Genomic DNA, 6000 nt, shown 5'->3' on the forward strand with positions numbered 1-6000 from the left:
AAGAGGTCAAAAAGTTTTGAGTTTTCCCATCATGTTCCATCCATTCAATACCAATGCCTGGATTTGGAATGTTCGCAGTCTCCTTTTTCCTCTAACATTCATTCTCTTTAAGAACATGTTGGCACTGACATGTAGACACATAAACTATTTAGAATCTCAGCTCCAGAGATGCACAGCACACGGTGCAGCCACAACCCTTCTGCTCATACCTTCTAGCCTCTGCCTTATCCCTCCCTTTACCCCTCCTTTCTGTTGATGCGGTCTGAGCTCTTGCAGTTTCTTTTCACTCAGCCGTGACATCCTAGCTCTCTGGGTCCAACCATCATAACTTCTCTTGAGCTTTCTGGTGTGTGGGTAAGCTCATCTCTTCTCTTGAAGATCTTAGGAATGAACAAAACTGATTCCTCCTGTCCATGAGGCACTCATAGTGTTTGAGTTGGGTTGGGCAATGAATGAAGTTGTCTCTTACTTTCAAGCACAGATTGAGAGAAAAGTTTTAAAAGAAGAGTCATGCTCTTCAAAAGGCCAGCACATAGCATGCTATGGCCAAGAAGAAGATAATAATGGAAACCACTCCTTTGAACTAGTCCTCAGATCTTTCAGTGCTCTAAGCTTTCAGTGTCTCAGAAGCTTTGATTCAAATCACTATTCCAACCTAGGATGGCCCCATCTTTCCTCAGCATGAGAAGCTCAGGCAAATTGTAGCTCTCCTGTGAGACACATCACTTCTCCTTAAAGAGGGATCACTGAGAATGCCTCACTGTGCAACATGCAAAGCCACCAGGACACTGGCTGCAAAAATGTTAGATGTCATAGACCAAGCCATAGTCTGTCTGGGAGATCAAGAGTACGTACACACCCATAGTCCCCTTCCAGTTTCCCTGCCTCAATGCACTAGCTGGACAAGCATGACAAATGGGGTTCTAGAGTGAGCCTGACCTGATCCATGAAGATTAGATAACAGCAAATCATATATATCATTTTAAGATACGATTTTAAGTTAATTCTTGTATTTGTAACTATGCTTTTTTGTTTTTAACATTTTTCATGATCCTTGAGAAAGTCTCATGTCCTTATGACAATTTAACAGTGAACAAATGTCTTGGGCATTTGTGTATATCATGTGTTCTAAGTTAGGGGAAGATAGGTAGAAGACCTAAATCAAGCCTCTGGACTCCTCCTGAAAGCAATGCCGGAAAAATGAATGGACTTGGAGACAGTGTAGGAAATTACTGAAAATGAAACACACAGACAAGAAAAACAATGTAGGCACAGGTATACTAAGTCAGCTAATGTGTGTAATGATTCCCTACATAAGAGAAGAAGGCAAGGGAGGAAGCAGAGAATAGCCAAATAAAGTGAGTATTGTTCATACTTAATGAAAACCATAAATTTATATATCAAGGACGTTATATATATCCAAGCACAAAGAAATGGAAGAAACTATACAAAGAACATTGTAAACAAATCACTCAAAATTAGTAATAAAGAGGAAATGTTAAAAAGCCTCAAGAGAGAAGAGAAGCAGTGCACTGTGTCTAAGTGCACTAAGCAAGGCCTTGCTGAGCACTGACTCTTCTCCTGACAGGCATGTGGTCTGGTCTGGGATACCCTGAACAGCTGAAGGCATGACACACTTTTCCCTTTTTCCTTGTACTCTACTGACTGTCCTGTCCTTGGATTAGCAGAAGGTCTCAAACACTAACACTTAACCCCAACAGCCTCTGTCCACACATCTTCTTTATACATCGCTATCGGTTTTGGCACTTAGGATATCTGTAAGATATTTACAGCACATCTTATTCCCCAGGCCGTCCTTGGAGCATAACACTTATGAATCTTCATTTGATTTTGATTATTTGATTCTAATAGCAACATGCTTTGTTATATTTTCATAGCTTCATAGCTCTCTCTCTCTTTCTCTCTCTGTCTCTCTGTCTCTCTCTCTCTGTCTCTCTGTCTCTCTGTCTCTCTGTCTCTCTCTCTCTCTCTGTGTGTGTATGTGTGTGTGTGTGTGTGTGTGTGTGTGTGTGTGTGTGTGAAAGAGAGATGGGGAGAAGAGATAGCACATATGTGGTACTCAGACAACAACTTGCAAGAGTTGATTCTCTCCTTCCACCAAGAGGGTTCTAGAGATTGAACTTGGGTCCTCAGGATTGTCAGCAAGTAAGTGCCTTTACTCATTGTGCCATCTCCCCAGCCTATGACATGCTTTTTTATGTAAAGTTGATAGAGAAGAGTCACAAGAAAGTGATAGTTTCCCCCATGCCAAGGCTCGGCAATGCTCAGTAGTGCCTCCTGGGTTGGAATAGTCTCTGTTACTTGCCGGTCTCTGTGTCTTGGGGTAACAAGGGTATTATGAAGAGCTAATATGTCTGAGTACTTAGAGGTATAAAATTATGTGGTTTTAAAATTTTTGATATTTTATATTTTCAAATTCTCTTCTACCTTTGATCATATAATGAAAGGGATGGAGCACATGTGCCAGCACTCCAGGACTTCCGGCAATCACGCTGTACTGCTGTCAGCATGTGAGCCTGCACCTCAGTTCAGCACAGTTCTCCCCGCTGTGCCCGTCTCCACATATCCAGAGGACATCTGTTGGCTAAGTTTTCTATTATTAACAAAGTAGAGGCTAGTAAGTAAGAGGAGAAGAATGTCAGGGAGTAGAACTTACCATCACAGGAAAATAGGAAAAGCTTAGAACTATGACCACCACACTTCTCTAGCCTATACTGGATTGCAGACAAGAATCAGGTAGTGCAACATTATACCATATAACCAGGCACAAAGATGCACCATAAGAAGTGAAGTGGATATCCCAATGGCAAAGAAAAAAGACAGAAAGTATAAATTTTGTGTACAAGAAAGAAAATTGCCAGAAACCATTCCAATACTCTCAATTCCTTTGCAAAAAACAAAATAAAATAAAATAAAATAAACAAAAACAAAATGAAACAAAGCCAAAAAAAAAAAAAAAAGAAAAAAGAAAAGAAACAAAAACGTGAAACAACAACAACAACAAAACTCTGAGTGTCATAACACCATCCCATTGTCATCAGGACAGTTGTTGTCGGCCATTTCAGAAAATAAAAGTTTAGAAAGATTTCTATGCTGGATGGGTAATTTTTCTGTAGGCCTTTCTTTCCCAACAATTCACTACAAATGTGTCAGTCCCCTGCCACAGCAGAAGGCTGCTCGGTAATCTTTCTGTGTATTTACAAATATGCATACATACAGAGAGATATGAATGTATGTATGTATGTTTGCATGCATGCAAGCTGATTTCACATGTGTATGCAGGAATCAGGCACATTCCTACCACCTACTTTATTCACCCTGTTATAGGGGAAAAGAGATAGATGGTTCTTAGAGAAGAATACTACACCATACACTGGCAGATTATTATAAAAAAAGTTTAAGAACTGTAATATAAAAGTGAGCAAGAAAATCCATATTTGTCAAATACAGTCTTAAGTTGAGGGAGATGGTTCAGTCAGTCAGACACTCGCTGCAGAAGCTAAAGTCCTAAGTTCAAATTTCTAAAATTCACTTAAAAGGCCACTACAATCCCCAGTGCTGAGAAATGGAGACAGGAAGATTCATGGAGATTGCTGTATAATCAGTCTAGCATTATTGATGAACTCAAGGTTCAAGGAAAAGCTCTGTCTCAAAAAAAAAAAAAAAAAAAAAAAAGGTAGAGAGTGGCTGAGAAAGATACCTAATGGTGATTTCTGGCCTCTGTGTTCACCTTCACACAAAGATATAAACACATAGACATATATACGGCACACTCACACATGCAAAGTGGTTTTTTTTAAATTATAAATAACCAAGATAATGTCAGGGTATGCAGTAACTTTCACACAAAACTGCCCTCAACAAGCTATCCCTCTAAGAATGTGTTTTTATAGCAACTGTCAAAATTTAGTGGCGTTTCTTAGTAGTCCTTAACTTTTTATGACCCAACAAAACAGAAATGAGGAGGTAAAACTGGAGAATTTTGCATGGAGAGAGCTCTTTATAGACTTCCTTGTCTGATACAATAACTTCTCTTTATGAGAAGAACATGATCACTCTTTGGCTGTGACAAATTGACTAGCAAACTAGATTTTCCTAATGGCCCTAAACACTTTCAAAACTTTAAAATGTTCATTACTTGGTTCGTGAACATCAGACAAATGTAATGACATTATAGCAGAAACAAAGTGATAAATGTTTCTCAGAAGCAGCGTGGACTTTAGTTGTATTCTTCTTCTTCTTCTTCACAGAACAGTGAATTTATTTGTGGCAGAATATTAAAAATGAGTAGCTACAGTAATTTGAAGATTTCCAAAATGTGAATGAATGCTCTTTCAACTTCTGTTTACAGATTCTTCTGATTGTAATTGGGGTTTATGAAAATCCAGCCTTTAAGCAGTATTGTAGACATATATCTGTAATGGCAATGAAGCTAAATATTTAGGTAGCACCATGCAGTCAATTTCTACTAGGATATGGATATTCTCTAGAAATATTATCAGCCTATTTGTTTTTAAAAAATAAATATAATAAAAAGATGCATAGATAATATCCCATATTTTATGAAGCATCATGATAACAACATAAATTTAAGGAAAAAGAAACAGCCATAAGGTCCAATTGAACTTTTTAAATGTAAGGTAACTTGAAAATTTAAGACTTTAAGATTTAAATTTTAAAAAGAGCAGTACTCGTGGTTTCACATCTAAGACAGAGTAAATTGTCTTTTCCCTAGTTTATGTCACAAGCCAATGCATAAATTTTAAATGCAAAGAAGACAAGTTTTAGAAGATGATTTTTAAAATATGGAGCATGAAGCATCATGCCTGATAGATGAAAAAAACCTGCCCAGTAGAAACACAGAGACTATCTGAAACACATTATACTAGGAGATGAGGACAAGACGGCAAGGCTAAGGAGCAGGAAGTGAGGGACCAAGCCTATGGCCAACTCTTGACCATAGTCATGCATAGCTCAGCAGCTTCTCCCTACACTACCTGGGATGTGCAACTGACTCATGAACCACAACAGTACTGCAAAAGGCACCCACATCCATGTCAACCTCAGTGATGGCCTGTGCTGGTTACCTGGTGCTGGGTTTGTCACAGTCGGTGGATCGACCGACTTCTGCTCTAGTTCTAACTTTAGCATGACAGAACTCTTTTATGAAAGTAGAGAAACGGCTGAACCAGAGATGCCAAACAGAGTGACAAAGTTCAAATTTACCAACTAATAGAAAGAAATACGTAGAACAGGGTTTTTCTTTCTTTTTCTTTTCTCCTCTCTTTCTTTCTTTCTTTCTTTCTTTCTTTCTTTCTTTCTTTCTTTCTTTCTTTCTTTCTTTCTTTCTTTCTTTCATACTCTAAAAAAGCTGGTTAGTAACAGTCAGGAAACTTAAGGATAAGAAATAAAAAAATCTAAACCCTGTAGGTGAAATCAAGATAACTATAGTTCACAAGACAGAATGCCAAAGATTCTGGATGGACAAAAAAAAGTCTTTTAGCATTTAGCAGAGAACACACAGCACTTTCTTGTAAGCAAAACACCTAAGATTGCCAAAGTCCACCTGAAATTACTAGAAAGAGGAAAATCTTGCTCTTACATGAGATTTTCATAATATGTATTTCCAGATATCATATAGGGAAACCTCACAATTCATGGGCCACTGGATAAAGTAATCAGAAAAATCTTGTAAAAGAATATTAGCTGTTGGCTGAGAGTGCTCTGTCCTTTCCTATAGAACCTTATAAGCAAGATCCAAGTTCATCAACAGTTTTAAATTGTATTGATTGCGGCCTAAATAAAGCCTTAAAGCATCTATGGGAATGCAGTTATTTTCAGTATTTCACAAGCTAAAATTAGGAATGCCAGCCATTCAGTTGCAAATTACTCTGTCAACAAATGAAAAAGGGAAATGTAGTCCAGAAAGAAAGAAGGAAGGAAGGAAGGAAGGAAGGAAGGAAGGAAGGAAGGAAGGAA

General features: G+C 38.1%; 1 protein-coding gene across 2 annotated transcripts in view; it reads left to right on the forward strand.

The window, feature by feature from the left end:
- Nucleotides 1-6000, forward strand: part of Ctnnd2 (catenin delta 2) — an 894554-nt gene that overhangs the window by 784804 nt on the left and 103750 nt on the right. The window lies entirely within an intron of this gene.

Source organism: Psammomys obesus, unplaced genomic scaffold, assembly GCF_907164565.1.
Source record: "Psammomys obesus unplaced genomic scaffold, mPsaObe1.curated_primary_1811, whole genome shotgun sequence".
Lineage (NCBI taxonomy): Eukaryota > Metazoa > Chordata > Mammalia > Rodentia > Muridae > Psammomys > Psammomys obesus.